Source organism: Eubalaena glacialis, chromosome 6, assembly GCF_028564815.1.
Source record: "Eubalaena glacialis isolate mEubGla1 chromosome 6, mEubGla1.1.hap2.+ XY, whole genome shotgun sequence".
NCBI classification, from domain to species: Eukaryota; Metazoa; Chordata; class Mammalia; order Artiodactyla; family Balaenidae; genus Eubalaena; species Eubalaena glacialis.
The window spans coordinates 62,149,373-62,171,619 of record NC_083721.1 but is presented as its reverse complement, the minus strand read 5'-3'; the positions used below and the strand labels follow the sequence as shown (position 1 = coordinate 62,171,619).

Here is a 22,247-nt window from a genome sequence, read left to right as displayed (position 1 = left end):
GAGTAAAACTGGGCTTCCATCTGTTACTTTCATGTCACTGTTTTCACCAGTCAAAATAACTGGTTGTGAGTTTTTGCTTTATTTTGTTTTGTTTTCGTGGGGAGGGTATTCTGAGTTATTTTTAGCAGGTTCGAGTTAACTGGGTAATTTTTTTTAATGTTGCAAGTTATATCTTGATCATGTGTTTAAATACTATATGGAAATAAGGAGTGCCTCCTCTTTCCCCCAAATCTCACCTATTTCCCTCAACAGATCATGTGTCTTCTTCAGTGTCATTGTAAGAACATCCAGAGAAGCTAAATTTTGAAGGAAGTCCTTGAAATTGTGCAAATGCAAATCCCGCTTTTGCCTCACACCACAAAAGTGTCAGAGTCCTTGTCATCGCTTTTCCTGTTGATCAGTTTACTATTGCTTTTCCTTATAAGGATGGGAAATGGGGGCCCAGAAGGTGGTCTAGTTCTCTTCTCTTTTGTGCTTCTTCTAAGCCAGAAGCTAGTGTTTCTTCTTGCTCTCAAACGAATTCGTACTTGAGGGAGAAAAGGAGGGAAGGACAGAGCAAGAAGGACTCATTAAAAGTTGAGGAATAAATTGGTGCTGCCTAAGAACTGTTAATTCTTCCTTTCACATCTGTTTGGCTGCTATTACTTTAAGTTCTTCACCAAACTATGATTTTAAAAATATATTAAGAAAAGTGTCCCAAAGGTCTTGAGAATAGGACAGCTAACACACACACACACACACACACACACACACACACACACACAATAATACAGTTGTGAAAGATTCATTCCAAAAACCTGTACTGTATGAAAAATGGAGTATATGCTCCATTTTATTATTTTGAAAGAATGCTGCATTGCAATATGTAAAGTTGGTAAACTCTATAGTACTTCAAAATGTAGACTTTTCAAAACTGCTGTTATTTACTTAATGAGTTCTAATGTTATCTTCAACAAGTGTTTATTCATGAGCATTATAAAATGTCTACATATAAAAGATTCAGTATAGAAAAGTAAACTTTTGAAAAACAGTCATTTGTCAAATTAACATTGTTAAACCCCTTTATCTTTACACACACACACACATTTTTTTAAAATTAATTTTTATTGGAGTATAATTGCTTTACAATGTTGTGTTAGTTTCTGCTGTACAGCAAAGTGAATCAGTTATATGTATACATATATTCCCTCTTTTTTAGATTTCCTTCCCATTTAAGTCACCACAGAGCACTGAGTAGAGTTCCCTGTGCTATACAGCAGGTTCTCATTAGTTATCTGTTTTGTTTTGTTTTTTAACATCTTTATTGGAGTATAATTGCTTTACAATGGTGTGTTATTTTCTGCTATATAACAAAGTGAATCAGCTATACATACACATATATCCCCATATCTCCTCCCTCCTGCGTCTCCCTCCCACCCTCCCTATCCCACTCCTCTAGGTGGTCACAAAGCACCGAGCTCACACACATTTCTTTTCTTTTCTTGTTCTTTGTTTCTTTCCTTTTCTCCTGGCCTAACATGTTCACTGTTTAGATTTTGTCAAGTACTTTACGGTAATTACCAGAAATTTTGGCAAGGAGAAAAAAAATTGTATACACACACACACAATGTAGGCTTACAGCATTATGACTTACTTAGCTTAAGAAATATTTTAGGATTAAAATTCTGAGGAAAGTTATATACACACACACACACACATGCCTCTTCTTTTCTTATTCTTTGTTTCTTTCCTTTTCTCCTGGCTTAACATATTCATTGTTTAGATTTTGTCAAGCAGTTTATAGCAATGACCAGAAACTTAAGCAAAGAGAAAAAAAATTGTATGTACACACACATACACACATATACATATACATACACAGATATATTCAATTGTTAATATACTAATCCTCAGATTTTATATGCATTATATTTTTTACCTTTATCCAGTATAAATCTTTAAAGGAATTTTTAAAAACACTTAAATATCTGGTCTGATTTAAAGGTTCCTGGGAAATTGTGCATTTCTTTACCTATGACAAGGAACATTTTCCAACTATGCATTTGGAAAACAGGGATTTATCATAGCCAAGAGCAAAGCAAGAATCTATTTGTCCTTAGGAGTCATTTATCCTTCCCACCCCCTACTTGAGGATTTTGGTGGTTCTCGTCATTGGTTTAGAGAAATTTTGTTTTGGTTAGGTGGCTTCATATTCTGCTCCTGGCTTTGTGGTACATTACATTACGTGTGGGCCTGGGAGTCAGACATGTCCTTATCCTCCCCGGCACAACTTTTTAATTAGCTCTGTGTCCTTAAGCAAGTTAGCTAACAGCTCTGTAACTAGGTTGCTAATCTATGAAACTTAGGCCAATCTTACTTACTTCACAGGGGATTTGTATTAAATGGGATAATATCAATGAAGGATGTAGCACATAATATGTACTCAATAAATGCTAGTTTCCTTCTGGCCTATTAATTTTAATTTATGTCTGGGACTTCCTCCTCCTATCCCTTCTCAACACTGTGGCACAGCATCATACTGTAGACATTATAACCAATACTAGAGACAAGAGACATAGGAGCAAGGAGTTTCTAAAATTATTGATTATCTTATAGCTACCCTGGGAATGGGCTTATGAGGAAGGAGATCTAAGGAATGCACCAGGAATTTCTGCCTCCTGTAATTGTAATGTTTTCTAGTTAACAAATGGGAGACTTCACCAAGCTACTGCCAAAATCCTATTCACATCAGTAAAGTGGAATGAAATATCTATCCAAGTGATGTACATTAAGCCTTTTAAAATAATAGAACATCTGTGTATTGCCCATTCATATACCAATTTCATGTCCTTCATTCCACAGTGGATGTTGCTCACTTTAACTCACTGTAGATTAGGCTCCTTGATTAGCACCTACTCCTTTTTAGGGAGAGGTATGTGGTCAGAATCCAGATGTCATTGAAATGGATGAATAGTTGCTGTACATGTTCTTTGTTAAGGAATAAGGAGGAAAAAAAAAAGACCCTCCCACTCTAAGATATCTAGAGCTGCATTTCAGCCTGGAGCTGATCATTTTAGCTGAATTGTAAACCCCGTAAGAGTTAAGCTTTATGAGGGAAACAATGACACAACCTAAATGATTCTGGCAGCAATGTCACTGTTACACAGAGACCTTTCTCAGGTCCAAGTTCTCTTTGAACCTCTTCAGACTCCACTTTCTGTGTAACTACAAATTTAGTATGCAGCTTTCTGTCTTTTTTTGGCATTGAGAGTTTGGCCAGTATCATTAAACCACGTTAAGCCACTAGGATTTCTCTGGATCTCCTCCTGCTTTGCCACAATCAGTCTCAAAATAGTTGTGACTGTGGAATGGAGAGAAAGAAAAGGAAACAAAAAGGTGACCTGGTGTAGTAGAAAAATGAGTGGTCAGGTCTGGAGATTGTGAGACTTTGCTCTCTATCTTAGATGAGATTCCTTGTAACACTAGGCCCCAGTCTCCTCTCCAGCAATGCAGAGGTCTAGACAGCTGTATCACAGGCAAAGCCTCTAGCTATAGTTTAACCTCAGGTTGTCAGTATCTTGTTGCAGTTTAAAAAAACTTTCCAAAGTGTATACCAAAGATTATTGTATGGTACTAAATTCAAACTTGTTCTTCCTTTATGATTTCTGAGGTTCTCAAAACACATGAACAGAAAAGAAATGATTTTTATGAGGAAGAGTAATAAATACAAGTTGGAGAAACAGATAAAAAGTGATAAAAGGGAAGAATTTGAAGTCAGATATGGGGATAAATGAGTGAGAATCAGAGTAGAAAAGACTCAATCCAAAGATCTAAAGAATAAGAGGAGGAAGAGGAGACTCAGATTAAAGATGGAAAATTAAGTATAAGATAGCTTTGAGGTGAACATTTTACATAATGTAAGCAGTCCAAATCTTACTAAAAAATCTTTTGAAATCTCTCTTTATAGCATTTAAAATAAGATTCACTCTATGCAACTTTGACTTATTCTATGCTGTGGAGAAATGAACTGTGAGCTTTAGGTACTACTCCCAGATCTGTCTCAGAATATATACCCCTGAGAAAATTACCTTCTGAGCTTCAGAATCTTTGCATATAAAATGAGGGGGCCAGGCACATTCTTATCCACTTTTAAGAATCCATGAAATGAAACAGCACATGGTATTATCTTGTTGACCTACTGCCAGGATGCTTATTGAAGGAAGTTGCTGAATTAGATTAGATTATACTAATGATCAAAGTTAAAAAAAAAAAAAAAAGAAAAGTTTGGAAGTTTTTACTGATATGTGCATGCTTAGTCCCGGATGAGTTAACAAGACGGTAGCCCCACTTTATAAAAAGTACTATGGCTACCATTGCTAAACACACTTTTAGTTAAATCTTCAACTGGAATTTTTGAGAGATTATACTTTCAATTCTTTCTCTTAAGGTCTTATTCTCCAATTAACTGAAAGATGGCATTTCTGACTTTCTAATCCAGAAATTTAAAACTCCTGTTTAACCAAGAAAATGGAAATCAGTACATTCTTGGTTGCCCTTCTATTAATTTAAATTTGCATAACCTAATCAAAACTCAACCTGCCTTGCCCTTCAACAAAATGCTGTATTCTCTCCCATTACTAAATGGCTATATTCTTCTCAGTATTTTTTAAAAGATGAATTATGTTGCTATCCCATGACTTTTCCTTTAGAATGTGTCCATGGAAATTAAAATGGACTTTTCTGTGCCCAAGTCTGAAATGAAAAATAGTCCAAAGGGATGGTGGAAATGAACACAAAACTTTGCTGATATTACCAGTATTATAATTTTGTTAAGCTTTTTTTCTAATAAAATGGAACTAAAGTGAACTGATCCCCAAATAGCTATTTGACACTTTACCTACATCATTATTTTGTGTCTACAGCCGAAGCACAGCCTAAGATTTCCTGTAAGTCATTGGAATATATTTTCTGAGGCTTTTCTAGTATACTTTTCCTACAGAGATGTTTCTCCCATAATCATTTTACTGTTTCAACAAATATTGATGAGCATAGAGAATGTGCCAAGCACTGTGCTAGGTGCTAGGTATAAACTGTGTGCACATGGCCATCCATCATTAAAGCATCCTTGAAAATGGATGGAGTAGGCATCTGTTTATTATTTTCTAAGCTAAAATGGATGAAAAGAGAAGATCACTGGATGATCAGAAATGAAACACCAAACTCTTGTTCTTTCCTTTAGATGAGCTCCTGTGATTTTTTTTCTAGTCACCATTTACAAATGCAGATTCAAGAAGGGTACAAGCTCCCTGCCTTGCTCTCTAGCTGGCTGCTAATAAAGAGAACTTCTATTTCTCTTTCTCACTTTAGTGATTGTCCTCAGCCATAGGAGGGCACTCAGGTACAGGACGGTCCTGTGCTTAGCAAGAGAATCAACTTCACCCTTACTTTCTGGCCTCAGCTTTGGGAACTCATTGTATGGCATGGGAAGCACCAGGCAACCTCAGAGGACTAGAGATGTCTGTAGTCATCCAGATCAAAAGTTAAATTTTAAGTGCTCTCCATAAGCACAATATAAGAAATTATTTAAATTTCCTTTACAAGCATGTTCATCAGTTTAGAATCTTTTCTCATTGCCCATTTCTCTGTCATTGTCCTATATTGGGCTGTTCTGTTTAGCAAAATAATGTGTGGCATGTCTTCTTCCAAAGTAAAATAGTGATCTATTCAAAGATTTCTAAACGCGTTCTTCATGCATTTTTAAAGAAGATGGGTAAAATTGAATATATTTCTGTTTGCCCTGATGATATCCCTGTGTGTCTTTCAAATAATATTTGCTACTAGGTAAACTAGTTGGACCATATCATTGGCTATCACAGATACAGATTCCCAAAGGCATCAAGAGAATGACAAATAGGTGCATGTGGAGAAGTCTGACAGTTTAGTGGAATTGCTTTCAAGTAATTTGACACATTAGTACTTTCAGACACTCACCTGCCAGTAATCCTCATTAGAAATAAGATTGGAATATTGGGGTCACTAGCTCAAATCCGTTTTTCTGAGACCTGAACAATAACGGAAAGTCAGAGCTACAGGGAATAAGAATGAAACTATTCCAGGCATTAGAATTGTTTCTCTAAATGAGCTCTTTCTCTCTCCCCTCTGTTCGGTCCTCCTCTTTTCTCTCCCTGTTTTTCTCTTTCTCTTTTTTCCTCCCTCCCCTCCTGCTCCTTTCTTTTTAGTGTTCTGAATTCATTAGATGGCATAGTGTAAATCAATAGTAAACGCTAACCGCCTACTCTGTACTCAGTTACGCAACATCACATAACCGGTACACAGAGACAAAAAGGGAAAAAGCACACACAGCCTTTACATTCAAAAGCTCTTGCATAATTTTACTTTTCCACAGCCAAAAAGAAAAAAAAGGAAATAACAGATGGGGAAAACTTACACTTTTTTTTCCCTTTTCTCAGACTGTTGAGAAGGGAGTTAGCTAACATTCACGACCATTTCTAGTTGCCCTGGGCTGCAGCAAAACATCCCATAATTGTCAGTGTCTTAACTGGCTTTAAAACAAGATTTTGTGACCCTCCATGATGTGGTAAATTTTCCAGGTAATATAAGACTAAAATTATTCTGAGGTGTTTAATGCTTTTTTATTTATTTTGTGAAAAATCAACAACATTTCAAGTATGAAATGAATTTTAAAATAGAAAGGATAAGGAAGACAGCTGCGTGTGTGTGTATGTGTGTGTTTTCATTTGAAATGTATCCTGATGTAATATTTATGTAAAAAGCTGGTTATATAAACCCTGTCTTTCTCTTGCTTTTTACTTTGGGAGCTGTATAAAGCTCTACTGTTTTTTTCTCATGACAAAGTACATTCAAACCCCAAAGTCTTAAGGAAAGAGAAAACATCTAGATGCTACAGCAGAGACACTTAATTCAAACTCCCTATAGAATTCACCCTTTGAACAACAGTTTCATTTACGAACCTGTAGTCTCTGGAATTCTCATTTAAAACTTTCACACTATTCCCTGGAACACCTTTGGATTCATTGTACTGCCTTCAAGTCTCAAACATATTATAAAAGTATTTTTTTTCCTCTTTCTCTTTTTGTAGCTCTTCACTTCTTTCCCACACCCACTACTTTTTCATTGGAGTAACTCCCTTCCCAGATGGGAACACAGTGAGATTTGTCTAAGGTTTATCAGTCTTCCTTCCTTGTTATGATATTTTGTTTCACTTAACTGACTGATGTCCTCTGGGGACCGGGCATTTTTCTGATGAGGGAGGTTGGAGGGCTTTGGGGGGTTGTCTGTTCTTCCCTTTTAGTTTCTGCCTATCAAATGGTTTTTAAATGGATACAAAATTCTAGAGAGCACAGCATTAGGCATTGTGAGGTTTCTGCTACAGGAAAATGAGATCACCTGTGTGAGAGGTAGTGTGGTGGTAGGTCTGAGTGTTCTTAATACAATAAGGAAAGGTAAAAGTAGGCGGGAGAGAGGATGGATCTGAGTAGGAACTACTGAGGTTCATCTCTGTGTATTTGGGATCAGTATCATTCCTTTAGGTCACACTTTACTTCCGGATGGTAAGGCCATATGAAATTGGTTCATTTAATTTTACTAAAGGTAGGAGGTGAGTTTTTCCTTACTTTTTATAAAAGATTCAGGCTATTTCCTAGTTTGTTTAACTTTCTCTTATGTGTTAGCTATTGAATTTGGGATTCCTTTTGTATGGAAAAGTCTGGTGCATAAAGATAAAAATCAAAGCCAGGAGAGTTTTGTCTGGTTTTTCAGGTTTCATTGCCTGAATATGTGGCTCTGTGTTGTAACAACTGAATGATCAAGATCACTGGGTTGTCATATCTCTGTATGTATGATGACATGGGGACATCTTTTGTTGTCTTAATATGAATAATGACTAAGCTAGCATACATTTTTAAAGTATTTTGTAAATATGTCTCCTTTCAGCTTTTTTTTTCCTTGAAAGAATCTATAGCTCAGATAGATATGTTGGTGGAATATAATGAAAATTGGTCACAATATTTTAGCCTTTAAGCAGGATAGTCACACATATATTCATACATATATTTTTTCTGTGTCCCTCTTCATATTTTTTTAACTTTTTTATTGGCATATAGTTGATTTACAATGTTGTGTTAGTTTCAGGTGTACAGCAAAGTGATTCAGTTATACATATATGTATCTATTCTTTTTAATATTCTTTTCCCTTATAGGTCATTAAAAAATATTGAGTATAGTTCCCTGTGCTATACAGTAGGTCCTTGTTGGTTATCTATTTTATATACAGTAGTGTGTATATGTTAATCCCAAACTCCTAATGTATCCTTCCCCCCTTTTCCCCTTTGGTAACCATAAGTTTGATTTCTCCTTTTTTTTTTCTAATACATTTATTTATTTTATTTATTTATTTCTGGCTGTGTCAGGTCTTCGTTGCTGTGGGCAAGATTTCTCTAGTTGCGGCGGGTGGGGGCTAGTCTTCGTTGCGGTGCGTGGGCTTCTCATTGCGGTGGCCTCTCTTGTTGCGGAGCACGGGCTAGGTGCACGGGCTTCAGTAGTTGTGGCGCGCGGGCTCAGTAGTTGTGGCTCACAGGCTCTAGAGCGCAGGCTCAGTAGTTGTGGCGCACGGACTTAGCTGCTCCACAGCAGGTGGGATCTTCCCGGACCAGGGCTCGAACCCGTGTCCCCTGCATTGGCAGGCAGATTATTAACTGCTCTGCTACCAGGGAAGCCCCATAAGTTTGTTTTCTGTGTCTGTGGGTCTATTTCTATTTTGTATATAAACTCATCTGTATCATTTTGTTTTTAGATTCTACATATAAGCGATATTGTATATTTGTCTTTCTCAGTCTGGCTTACTTTACTTGGTAAGATAATCTCTAGGTCCATCCGTGTTGCTGCAAAAGGCATTATTTCATTCTTTTTATGGCTGAGTAATATTCCATTGTATAAATATACCATATCTTCTTTATCCATTCATCGACCGACGTTTAGGTTGCTTCCATGTCTTGGCTATTGTAAATAGTGCTGCAATGAACATTGGGGTGCATGTATCTTTTTGAATTATGGTTTTCTCAGTTATAGCTGAGTGTGGGTTCCAATAGGCAGTTTTGTATGTGTGTACCTGATTATCAAAATGAATTGTGCACCATGTAAAATGTTTCTTTATAATGTAATTGTAACATGATTAATCATCTGTAGCCAAGCACTTAATTTTGGTGTGTAGTTCTGTATACAGGGAATCATTTAGAATACCCCGCTTTTCAAATGGGTTTGCTTGGATTTAAAAGAAAACTTAGACCTCTGTAGAGGAGCATTTTCTTGATTGTCAAAAATAGTTGGAGCCATCTGGTTATCAAAGAAGTAGAGGAAAACATCTTTGAGTAAAACATCTTTGGACTTTTTTTCCTGCCTCAGTTTATCAGAATATCTTCCAATTCCACCTCGGTGAGTTTTTTTGCACTCTCTGAACCATACTCAGGGCAGAATTGACCTTTCAACGCCCAATGAATGCCAGCTGATTCTATTCAGCCCTCTTTTTCGGTTGTAACCATGTCACAGAGAACATATAGCCTACTTCTAGTTTTTCTTCTGCAATATGGGATCCAGGCTTAGGAAGGGCTGGCAGGCCTAAACTTTCTATTCCCAGGGTGTTCAAGAATCTAGGGGAAGATTTAGACATTTTCTAATTTTTCAGAAGTACTTCACAACTCTTTTAACCTGGCTTCTCATTTCTATTGGCACAATAGATATTTTTAAATGTTGCAAGGACCTCAGTCACTGACTTACCTTTTCAAGAAGAATCACTCTAGTTGTGCCTGGCACATAGTATCTGCTTCATGAATATGTTTTGGGGAGCTGCGGTGGCTGTTCTCTCTTAGTACTTATGCAGGTAAGCAGTAAGCAATGTGAGCAACAAAGGGGTAAGGTGAAACCAGATGCAGCACTCCAAGCTTCAGCAAGGGACGACCACCCCATTTTATAAGAAAACCCTTATTATCCTGTCTCCGTCTTTATAAAAATAACAAATTGCAGAAGGAAATTTTTATCTTTCCTGGAGGTCCTTTGTAATGGTCAGTGCTGCACAGACCATTGGATCATTTAAAAAACATAATTTTGAGCAAGGTACTTTGGTAATCCTGGTTAAGTTTCATATGCAAATGTGTTAGGGATATAAGGATTCTGGGTCTCAAATATACTCCTCTTACACTCTGCCACAGGGTCCTTTGAATCTTGGCTTTTCTCATTTTCTCTAGGCAATTATTTTTTAGACTTCTTTTATTTACACAGGTCCTAGGATGATGACAACAGACAAATTTTATATAGAATTCTTCTTTTATATATTGTTTCATTACTTTTAGCTACAGTAATTCCTGATCTTGCTAAATCAATTTTGGCTTAAGTTATTATGCTGGCTATTTTCAAGGCCTCATTCTGGTGGTGATATTGGGGGTGGGAGGTGATCTCTGGTAAAACCACCTATGGCGTCTCCATTATAAAAGCAGTGAAAAGACATGTGTGTGGAATTATTGGTAGACTGCTGCTTGTTAGGGAAGCAGTTTTTAAAATGCAGATTATATAATATTTGGGGATTTTGTTGCTCCACAGTAGAAGCTTTTTAAATGTTAATTTGGGGTTTGTTTTGTTGTTCTGTGACTTAGCATAAAAGGTTTTGGTTTTGAAAGGTTTCAGTTCACTCATTCCAGTTGTCTTACAGGACTTGGAATATAATGCTATACATTTATTTATACTCATGAAAGAGGATAAGGCCAGTAACTCACAACTCATGAAACCAGGGGTAAATAATCCATAGCTTGTTCTACCACTATTGCCACAATATTTATATCCAGAACACAAGTAACAAACAACTCCAAACAAGGAGAAACCAGTTTGTTTTTATTTACAAAATGTTTAATCAAAAGTACAGTAAAGTTCAAATGGAGCTGCAAATCCTGGTGGTTCACAATGGTTTGATTTATTTTTTTAAACAGACCACAGATAATTAACCATAAAACATAACTTTCTCAACACAAGTTACAGTGAATTACAGAAATAGGCAGCAAGTCATTCACAACTGGTTGCAACTGGTTAGAGCCTTAAAGTTAAGCACACAGACAGCTACAAAAGCACTTTCTCAGGGCACAGTTGTATTTTCATTCCCAAAGGGGAGCATCCTTTACTTTTTATATAGTATCAGTGTGTCAGTGGCCTGAGTGAAAAGTAAATGGGGTTATTTTCTATGATTGTCATAGATTTATTAAATACCTAGCAGCAACAGTGTTCTTTTCATTTCAGAATGTTTCACCATCACTAACTGGATTATCCTCGTGACATTGCCGTCTGGTAAGCAACTTTCATCATCTCTAAATGGCGGTCCAAAATACTGAGGTACAAAGAAGTCAAGTATATTTCTCCCAACCTCAGAAAGACTTAAACCTAAAGCTGTGGTGAGTCCACCACCTCAAGTACTAAATTTGAACAGAACGTATTTTGACATTGGTGAAGGGTACCTATTTCATATCCTATTTGTTCATTTGAAATACCATCATTTAGAATGATAAGAAACATGATTTGAAACCTGTTGTCACAGAGTTCAACAAATGGTTTACAGTGATTTTGCTACACTGGGGTGGAAGTATTCAGAGGACACCTGAGTGGACAGAGAAGGTGATTTGGTGAAGTTGGGCACTGATGTTTCCATGTGGAACACTGGGTGTTTTGGCATTATGCAAACGAAACCCTCCAAACATATTCTGTGATGCTTTGAACTACATGTTATTATTCGATGATATGCTACACATTTGAGGTGCATTTACTTCATGTGGATCAGTCTTAAAATCAGACATGACTGCTGTTGTGGGTATGCACAAACGAAGGGGACATGGACAACCCTCACCACTACCACCAACATTACCAATTAAGTAAGAGGACCAACACCAGGGCTTCAAGCTAGCCTAGGTTTGAAACTTTGAGGTCTATGTGTCTTTTAGTGAGAATTGGTAAAGTTTCAAAATTCAAAGTTTCTAGAATTCTTGAGAGTTCAGTGGCTGGGAGGAGAGTGCAGGTCAGGACTGAGGGTATATTGGTAGAACATCATCAAGTCAGACAGAGCTTGAAAGAGTTGAGTTTGCTAGAGATTGGCTTGCATAGAAATGCACTGGCAGATATACCAGAGAGGGGAGGAGTAAAGGGGTGACTTACCTGGCATCTGAATATATTCTCCCTTGCTCTAGCCAGGCCTGTTTAGTCATGAGCATCATATTCATCCAAACTTTTAGCAGCTACACTCTTGACTTCACTTTATATGAATTTGCATAAGATGAGGAAAGTAATCTCTTGGGGTAATAAAGATAGCTTTCTAGCAGAGACTTTCCATATCCATTACACATAATCCACAGTTGTCTACTGTATTTTTGTTTCTAATTCTGTTGTACATCTATCTGTCTCTCTGAATGTACCCATCCTGCCAGTGAAGGGCACAAGCCTTTAGATTGTAACTCCCTACTCCCACTCCCAAGCTTTACTTGTTATACTGCCCCAAAACAAAGAGTGAGAATGTCAAGAACTCAAGGGACAGGCTCATTTGGTAACTTTTATTTGTCATTCCCTGCATTCATTGTGAAATGATCTCATAACAAAATGGCCTGAATTTCACACTCTTTCTGGCTTGCAAAGAAGCCAGTTCCTCCCCTATTTCTATCCAACACACAGAAAACTCTTTATGTTTCTATGATCAGATAAAATCTGTATTGACATTTCTTTTCCTGTGGGTGTATTTCACTTCTAGGTATGAAGATTTAAACTATCAGGGCAATGTTGTGTGTTTGTAGTTTCTCTGTTTTAGTAAATAAAAAGCTCCTTGGGAAAGGAGAGCACATCTTATCCACTAATGAATAAATATTTATTTTCATTTAAAAATGATACATGCTTATTAAAAATAATTTGGAAAAACACATTGGAGTAAAATGAAGAAAAATTAAAGTAATTATTTCTGTAATTTAAATCCAACCATTAATAACCATTTGATATATTTCTTTACGCTCATTTTCCCCTGAGGATATATTTTTTAAAACATGCTGTAATCATACTTTCCATATAATTTTATGTCCTGCTTTCAAAATTTAACCTCAGAATTCTACATGTAATTACATAGTCTTTATAAACATCATTTTAAATAAATATATACTATTTCTGAAGAGGAATAGCTTACTTAACCTAAATGTCCAACAAGAGTATTTTTTTTAACTTTTTGTTTCCATAATCTTACATATAAAAAGTAAATGAATCAGTCAATAAATAATGAGTAAATGAATGAAAGTTCAAATCAGTATAAATTTTTAAAATTTTTATTATAAAAAATTTAAAATACATGAATGTAGGCAGATGACTACAATGAACCCCCATGTACCCATAACCCAGCTTGCACAGTGATTAACTCATGGTCTATTGTTTTCCCGTGCTACCACCATGTTATTTTGAAGCAAACCCCAGTCATTATAGCATTTTAGTCCATCAATATTTCAGGCCCATCAGAAAGAAAAAAAAGAACTTTTTACATTTTAATGTTAAAAACATTCAGATGAATAGTTCTAATCATTGTGTAGAGGAGTAGTTTTCTTCTGAGTGTACTGTCATCACATTTTCTAAAATGTAACAATTGATCATAAAATCTCATCAGTGTGTTTCATAACATTCTTAGGCACATCTGTAAGCCAAAGGACAATTTGGTTGACTAGAGAGACATTTTACAGATTTGGCTAGGTTTCTTGGATGAATTTTTTTTTTTTTGGTATTTTTTTTTTACTTGACTCAAACTTAGGATAATAATTTGCATGCCAGATCGATGCAGCATTAATTATACTCATTATTGGATATATGCTGTGTTATATACAATTCCATATTTGAGGTGAAAGGAAAACATAGCCCTCTAACTACTCAGAAGTCCAGCATGGCTGCAGCCAACCCATCCTAGATAAATATGGTGAAAATACTTAAACCAAATGTAACACTGGGTTTAAATGTGTACAGTTTTTTAAGATTTATTGGCAGAAACAGAAGGTTTCTTCCTAAGGAGGTACTTAGGAAGTCTGAAAAGGGAGGAATTATCCATTAATAGTCTGAATAATTTTTCAGAAAAGCACTATGTTTGGGGAAGTGGGCGTGGAGGGAGATGGTGCCTTGCAGAACAAAGGGCACTCACTGCCTGTGTGCCTGTGTGTGTTAACTCCAGTTTATCCTGAGAATATTTAAAGAACCTTCTGTGGGTCAGTTTCCCATGGCTAGACCACCTCCTTTATACCCAGAGCCACAAGGAGGAATGCTTCATGCAAGTACGTTGTCTGCAGAAGACCAGTAGTGAAGGTTTTATCCTTCCTGGCTGTCTTTGACCTGCAGGTCAGTGACTGTTCCAACAGGTGCGTTCCACTCATCAGAGATTCAGGATGTGAGTAACTGCGTAACATCCTGCATCAGTATAAACTGGATTTATGTGTTACTCACGTCTATTTAACTTAAGAGCACATTTTCCATTGGCCTCGAAAGTGAGTAGCTAGAATATTGATGTGCCTAACCCTTGGGGAAGGAAGAAAAAAGAGCTTCCCCACTGCACTAAATCTCTAGAAAAATATGAGGGTTAACAGTATGGACACATACAAAATATTTTCAAACAGAGTTGGTGGAGGAAAGCACATGGAAAAGAAAGAAAGAAAAGAAATAACATAAGCAATAAACTATCCCAAGCAAACAGAAAGCATCTGTAAAAATTGCCAGACTGGATGGTGTAAACAGTACAAACTATTTTTTTCTTTCCATCTCATTTCTTTTTCCCCTCAGTCTTCTGATCACTTCAGTTTCTCTTTATCCTGGCCTGGCATTACCATCATTAAAATGTCCTCAAAAGGTCAGGAATGTATCTGACAGCTTGGCGTTGAAGCAGGCATTCCAAAAACAGATAGGTAGGAGCTAGCTACTATACTATTTTAAAGCTGCAAGGATATTTTACCATAACCCATAATACCCATTTTTTAAAACAGTTAACCTTTTCATCATTATTTTAAGATTGATGCTGACAACACAACAACTGAAATAAAGATGTAAGTCTTCACTTTTTCCTGCATCATCTTCTTACACGTGGTGTTGGATTATGTAGCTCATGTAATATAAACCTAGAATATAAAGTGACTTTTATAGAGAAGAGTAAGTTTACCAATAGTTCTTTCTAGCTAAAGTATTATTCATTATGCCCAAGTGAACCTTAAATGTCTCATCACGACAACAGCTATTATTATGATTATTATTATTACTACTACTACTATGATTAATGATAGTGTTCACTTCTTGGTGTATGTGTGTGGCATTTTCTTATGCTTGGCCTTTGGGTCTGGTGTTTGTTCAATTGTTACATTTGCTATAAAACAACACTTCTTGGAATAAAGTAGTATTCCATATCCTCTACCTCCTTCCCTCTAGTTTAGTTCATAATCATGGTTGGATGATTCTGCTTAGATAGAGCAGGAAATCCTTTGAAAATCCCCCATCAAGCCAGGACTTTCGTTTTAGACTTAAATACAGATAGTTACAAAAGAAAAAAAAATGTTTTGTTCATGTCATCAGACCTATGTTTCAAGAAGTTGGCGTATTTTCTGGATAAACTTTATTAGACACGTAACACACCATCATGCACAATTAACATAAGGATGGGAATTATGGCATTCTTTTACTGAGATAACTTTGGCGATTCTGCTTTACCTGGAGTGGTGAGATAAGGATGAAAACTCCACTCAAGGCAAAGATATTCAAGGAGATGATTTTGCAGCCAGCTCAGTCCTTTCACATTGGAAATGCTGAGAAGTCTCCGTTTTTTCACCCTTCACTAGCGATTACTCAAAGCCTGTGATATAAAGAACTTCCTTTGGAGATGGTCTGCTGTTGGGGGGACTGATGCATTAGCAAACCGTGCTGGGCTCCATAGAAAATTGGTTTTATTTGTTCTATCCTACTCCATAAAATATTCTTAAGGTGCCGTTGATGTATACTTCTTTTTTTAATAATTTTTTTTAATCAGTCATCAATTTTATACACATCAGTGTATGATGTATACTTTTTTATCAAAAGCAATTTGCTTTCTAAGTTTCTGATGGCCATTCTGTGAATCAACCTAATGTATTTGTGGTGTGGGGATCTGTAACCTCTGAATGCTAAGTTTAAAGACCTTTATAATTACTTATTTAAAGACATTTTAGCCCTTAACTCTTTCTCTCTCTCTTTGTCCACAAACAAGTTGATTGGCTAATCATATCTGTATTTTTATTTTTGTTGCTGTACACATTGCACATAAAACAGGAAAGAGGAAAGGCTATTTGTAAGAGGTAATTACAATGACAAAATTGTACTTTCTTTAACTGTTCTCATTTTCTAATGTTTGATTACATCAAGACCTGCACTCTAAGAATTGTGTTTCAGTTTTGCTAGGAAAATGACAAAGGAGAAAGGTAAATCCAGTTCTATAAAGTGATGTCAAGCACAACTTCGGCACAGCTACAAATATCAATAGTTCATTCAAACTCTATTCCTCCACTCTGGTAGGACTTTGATTTCCAGCCATCCTTTGATAAGGATGCAGAGCAAAGAAGAAACAGACTGCTTTTGAGACTTGGAGGTCTAATCTTCTATGAGGACATGATAGGTCTAGTAGATTCTTAGGAGCCTGAGTTATTTCTGGGATGGCTTATCCAGCCCTTTGTAGAATCAGAACTCACACCATTTTCTGCAAATTAAATCAAAAACCCATAGGTTAAGTGAATCTTTAAGATTCTTTCCAGATCACCCTTTCAACAAACTTTTGTTGATGCTCGCTATGTGACAGGTACATGTGAACCCATTTCTTTTTTTTTTTCTTTACCTTCTTACTCCGTATACTTTATTTATTTATTTTTCACGTAAGCAAGGAGAAAGCTCCTTACAGTTTGTAAGGGCCCTGTGCATATTTGTATCTAGCCAAAGATTCAGTCTTTTCCAGGAACTCGGGTTGTCAACCAGTGATCTTGCCTTTGTCTTTCCTCGTAGTTCTGCCTGTGGTGCCTGTCACTAGCAGTCAAATAAGGACAATTTTACCATTCTCTCCTGCTGCTCTCATTTTTTTTAGTGCCGGTACATGAATTTGTTATTCTTTATAATTCCCTTTGAAGTTGGAAATCCAAGGGGAATCTAAAACTGACCAGATGTTTCTGCTGCTGGAGAGGGAAGAGAGTAAGGATTAAGTTTAACGAAAACTTGGTCTCTAGGAAAAAAAAATTATTTCAGCTGGAAATCATCATTAAGTGCACTCATTTGCTACATATCTATTAATTTGCATTTACTAGTTCTTTATAGACAATATCACCTATCAGTTTTCTCTGGGGGAAACATCATAAATTTTGTGAACAAATAGGTTCATGTTGTGGTTCGCTCAGGCCTATTTCCTTTTTAGAGTTTTAGTTCTGTTGCCCTACATATTGCCCTCACCTGCTTTATGCTGTTACAGTGAGTGTTTTTCTGTTATTGTTGTCATTGTCGTCCTTGTTGTTGTTGAAGGATCACTATCATGTCCCATCAGGCTGGGAGGCCAATTCTGCAAACTTTTCCAAGAGGGTGAGGTCAATGCAGCCTGTGGTTAGGGAGGGAAGGAAAGGAGATCTGCCAAAGTGCTTAGCCTTTATGGAGAACTTCATCCTCTTTAGAGATCTGTAGATCAAAACAAGAACAAGAGTGATGAAGACCTTCAGAGTAAAAAAAGAAAGGCTTGTGGTCTTTTAAGGATTCAGATAATATTGCAAACAGTGTGAATAAACAGGTTACGAGATGGAAAATGATAGTTAGGTATATGAAAACACAAAAGAGAAAAAGAAAAGCTGTCATCTGTGAGAGGACATTCATGGGGCCTCTCAGACTAGATGTCCAAAGCTTCAGGCCCTGGTGTAAGAGGAAATATGATTAAAAAATAAAATTGGAGAAGAGTCTTAGAAACCAATCAGGATGTTTTAGTGGTGTACTTAGTACTTCACAAAAGTGTTGGATTGCAGAGATGGACTTTTTATTTGCTCACTTCTTGCACAGCATCTGTCAGACTATCCCCTTGCATTGCTCTCTGGATTTCCCAGGTTTCTGTAGGTTTCCGGGAGGACAGAGAAATCTGTGAATAACTACTTTGCACCCCTTTACCTTGCTCAGTGGATTAAACATTTGGAAGCATTCCCCACACCTCACAAAGGATGAATACTCACAACTCAGTTTCTATTGCCCTCCCCTATCTTGTTTTTAAATAGAAACTCTGCGTCCTCAGTAATTATATTAAGCTTCTTAAGCAGCACATATCAATTTCATATACCATTTTAAGCATTTTTTCAGCGTTTTGAAAGGGAAAGTAGGGGAAGAGACAGAGAGAAATCACTTAGCAGCTGATTCACTTATTTTAAGCAGCTTTCCCCATTTGAAAATATAAAAAATTCAGGTCCTGGAACATTGGGTGATTTGAATGTTCTATAAGGATTTGAAAAAAGATTTTTTTGAATCATATGTTCTACATTCAGGGACCCAGATTTTCAGTTTAGTCCTTTAAAAAAAAAAACAGGTTAAAATAAGGGGGTTTCAATCTAAAGTTTCTCTTCTTTTTCATTTATCATTATTATTATTATTATTATTATTATTATTATTAGTCAAAGCAGATGGTATGAAAAGCATTTATGTTGGTCTCACTGATGAGAGAGCTTAACCTAATAGTCCAAGACTTGGAACTTGGTGTTTCAATAAAGAAAACACTGTTTGAGGTATTTTCCATTCAAATCAGCATCAAAAGTTTTTAATTAACACCATCAGAAATTAATGGGCTAAATGCAGGACAAGGTTCCTACATACCCCACTACTGGGAACAAGACAGCCAGAGGGACCCACTGAGCAGTTTGTATTTTGTGCTGTGTTTTTATTTACTCACTGAGCAGAGTCCCAGCTGCATGTTACCAGCAGAGTGAAACCTATGAGGGCCCCTCCACCCCAGCACTTTCACTTTGCTCACTGATGTCGTCCACAGTTCCTTGTGATTGTAATTGGTTAGAAAGTTTGAAATTAGCAAGTCCTTGTCAGTGCAGAAGAGTTTTGAAATCGCGAGGCTTCATACAGCCATCAGGCCTGCAGAAGCCGCATGGCTTGCTGGGTGGGTTAAGAGCCTCAGAGCCCTGAGCACTCATCCTCAGGCTTGGCCCCAGTCACCATCCACCACCCTCCAGAGCTCCCTGTCTTAGACGTCAATGGCTTTGTTTGGGGCCTTTTCTTTTCCATCACTGAAGCCGCTTTCAGGATGCACAGGCTGTGGGCTGACTACTGGGCATGGGGAAAATAAGAGCAAATGGAATAAAGAGTGAAGAAGAGAATCAAGGAGAAGGAAGGAAAGAAAAGGGGAAGAAAAAGCATAAAATGAAGAGGAAGTGGATATAAGATGGAAAGAGCTTTGTAAATATTGACATTTGGTTTCTGGGCAACTGGATTTGATGTCTCAGAATGGAACTCACCGACAGAGCCTAAATGGTCCCTGGGGCTCTTTTTATTCTCCCAGAACTTTTTTAAAGACTTGCCCACTTGTGGTCAAAGGGACGCTACATATGTTCATATAAGAGTCCATAATGTACCAGTCCACCACATTTTCTAGGGATTAGGAATACAGTCATATCCTTTATACATTATAATAGAAGAATGAAGGGCCTATAAATTCTTCTCCTGTAACCATAAAATATCTATTGTTTAACCTTATGATCTGGGCCCCCAAACCAAAATTCTCCAGAAAGCTCCTATGCTGCTTGCTAAATTGCAAAATAAACTCACCTTCAGCCTTATAGCAACACGAGAACTGCTTGGGCAGAGTTAACGAAAGTAGATATTGTCAGCAATGATGAAATGTTTATAGAAGCTTAAAGGTCTTAATAACTTTCTATAAATCTTCTCATTTATGTTGAAAGCCTTCAAGCTTAATACATTTAGATGCAACCCGTCACCTTTTCTTACTTCTCCTCTACTTTAATACAAAACAACAACAACAAAAAAATGCAAACCAACTACAACAGCACAGATAACATTGCCATGAATTCAGAATGTCAGGAGATTTTCAGTAGGCCCAGTCATGACAAAATGATGCAAAAATGCATCGCCATTTTTGGAAAAGCTCCCTAAAGCAATTCAAAGATTTCTCTCCTGAAACACAGGGAGATCGACGTATATCAACTCCTAGAGGGTAATTGGTGAATGAGTGTCAGGATTTTCATAAGAACTGCTAAGAGTCTGATCTTGACATCATAGCCAGAGAATCAGGTAAGCCAATTAGCAAATCATCATTTTTCTGTTTCTAAGCTGGGCAGTGTCAGGATTTACTATCCCAAAGTTTGACTTCTTGCAGGAGTCAGAGACACTTTACGTGGAATATAATTTAGTAAAAAGATGTCAGTCTAACCTTTCCCCAGACCATCCTTTAGATCAGATTGTGCTAGATCAGGTTGCTCAGTGTCTATGCTCCACCCCCAGACGTCTTTATAGTCTGCTTTACCCGGTATGTGGGACAGATCCCTCAGCTCACCTGTAATTTCAGCCACACTGAAGCAGTTCAGTGTTAGCCCAGACTCGGCCTCTGTGGTGGTCTTCCACATTCTGGCCCAGGGCCTTTTCCAGTGCTGGGAGAGCTCAATAAATCTACACTGGATTGGGGAACTAGAATGGCAGCTTAATTTCTGCGGGGGCAACTCTCAACCAAAGGAGGAACAGAGCTGGAAAAGAAATGTTCCAGCCTCCATTTCCTTCAGATGGACACCTCTGGAGGCATTATATATGTATCTCAGAGATCCTGTGGAATTGCACTGCTGTTGGCCTCTTTGACATATCCTTATTATTGCCAGTCCTCCTCCCTGACTCACTCTCATCACTCCTTCACTACTGCCTTCTGAGGTCACCTTCCCAATTACTATCTGCACCAAGTCCTTGTCTCAGACTCTTCTTTGGATGGAACCCAAAATGAGTCAGGTAGTCAGAAGACTTTTTGTTTGTTTTAATCAGTCAGTTCACAGCATCTGCTTCTCTGCTGTCTACTCACTGTCTACTAGACAGTGAGCTATTGCCCATTCATAGCCCCATTCCCAAAGCTAGATAGAAGCCCAGTTGCTCACGTCAATAGACTGTAACATTTGGAGGGAGAAACATTGTTTATTCATCTGTGGTCTCCTATATCTAGCACTGCCCTGACACATAGTAGGTACTCAATTAATGTTTGTCGGATGAGATACATAATCTGCACAGTGATTTTTATTTCCAGTAATAAGAAATACTGGTGTGTTTCAATCATGTGAGATGCGTTACAACAAATTTGTTGCTATTAATAAATTTCTGAAGTATATGATTTATTCTTTTAAAAATCAAAACAAACATAAGGCTGTCCCTATAATAAAGTTATACACCTGTGTTTTCTAATATGCTTTATTAAGTGGGAGAAAAATGGGTTATGTTTTAGTTTGTACTCTAGAAATTGCAAATAACCCTAGGTGAATCCATGAGAATGTGTTAGAATCTAAATATCATCTTTCCCGTATCAAGGTGGGGAAAATAAAGTTGAGTACTTCAGAGTCATACTGTAGGAATAGTGGCAGATACTGAAGTATCTGATCAAATTCAACAGGCTTTTGAATGACTCTTGTTTTGGGGTATTTATTGCTGTGATTATGTGAGTCTAGTCTGAAATGAGACATGGTGATGTCCTGTTGATAGCTGTTTTCTAGATAGAAATGTAAGATCCTCTGTATCTATAATTGGCACCAGGGAAGAGTCTACGTTCTGTAAGAGAGATTAATGAAGCGCCAGAACACAAATAACAATGAGATAGAAAGTTCAAAACTCTCTTCCTGCATCTCAGTGTCCAAGACATGAAATTTTAAAGTTATGTCCAGGGTGCGGTGACCAAGATGATCACCCTAACACCACAAGCCTCCTTCTTTTTAACCAATGTCCCACTCTGGACTGAAGAAGAAGGACACTTCAGGAAAAGGGATCTTAATTTCCCACGTAGTTTATTTTGGCCCCATGTGAGTACAAAAGGACCTGATGTTGCATGTTAGCTGTACTCCTCTGAGAAAAAAAAAAAAGATTTTCTTCCCCACTTTTAGGAAATTTCTTCAACTTTTATTCTAGGAAGATTAAACTATTGATGATTACTGAATCTGTACAAAAAAAAAAAAGTA

At 37.1% G+C, this 22,247-nt stretch overlaps 1 protein-coding gene across 9 annotated transcripts in view; it reads left to right on the top strand.

The window, feature by feature from the left end:
- ZBTB20 (zinc finger and BTB domain containing 20) overlaps positions 1–22,247 on the top strand; it is a 795,186-nt gene that overhangs the window by 421,345 nt on the left and 351,594 nt on the right. For all 9 annotated transcript variants that reach the window (XM_061193112.1, XM_061193110.1, XM_061193108.1 and 6 more), the window contains one exon: positions 11,299–11,346. The gene's annotated coding sequence lies outside the window, so the exon portion shown is untranslated. The remainder of the gene's footprint in view (positions 1–11,298; positions 11,347–22,247) is intronic.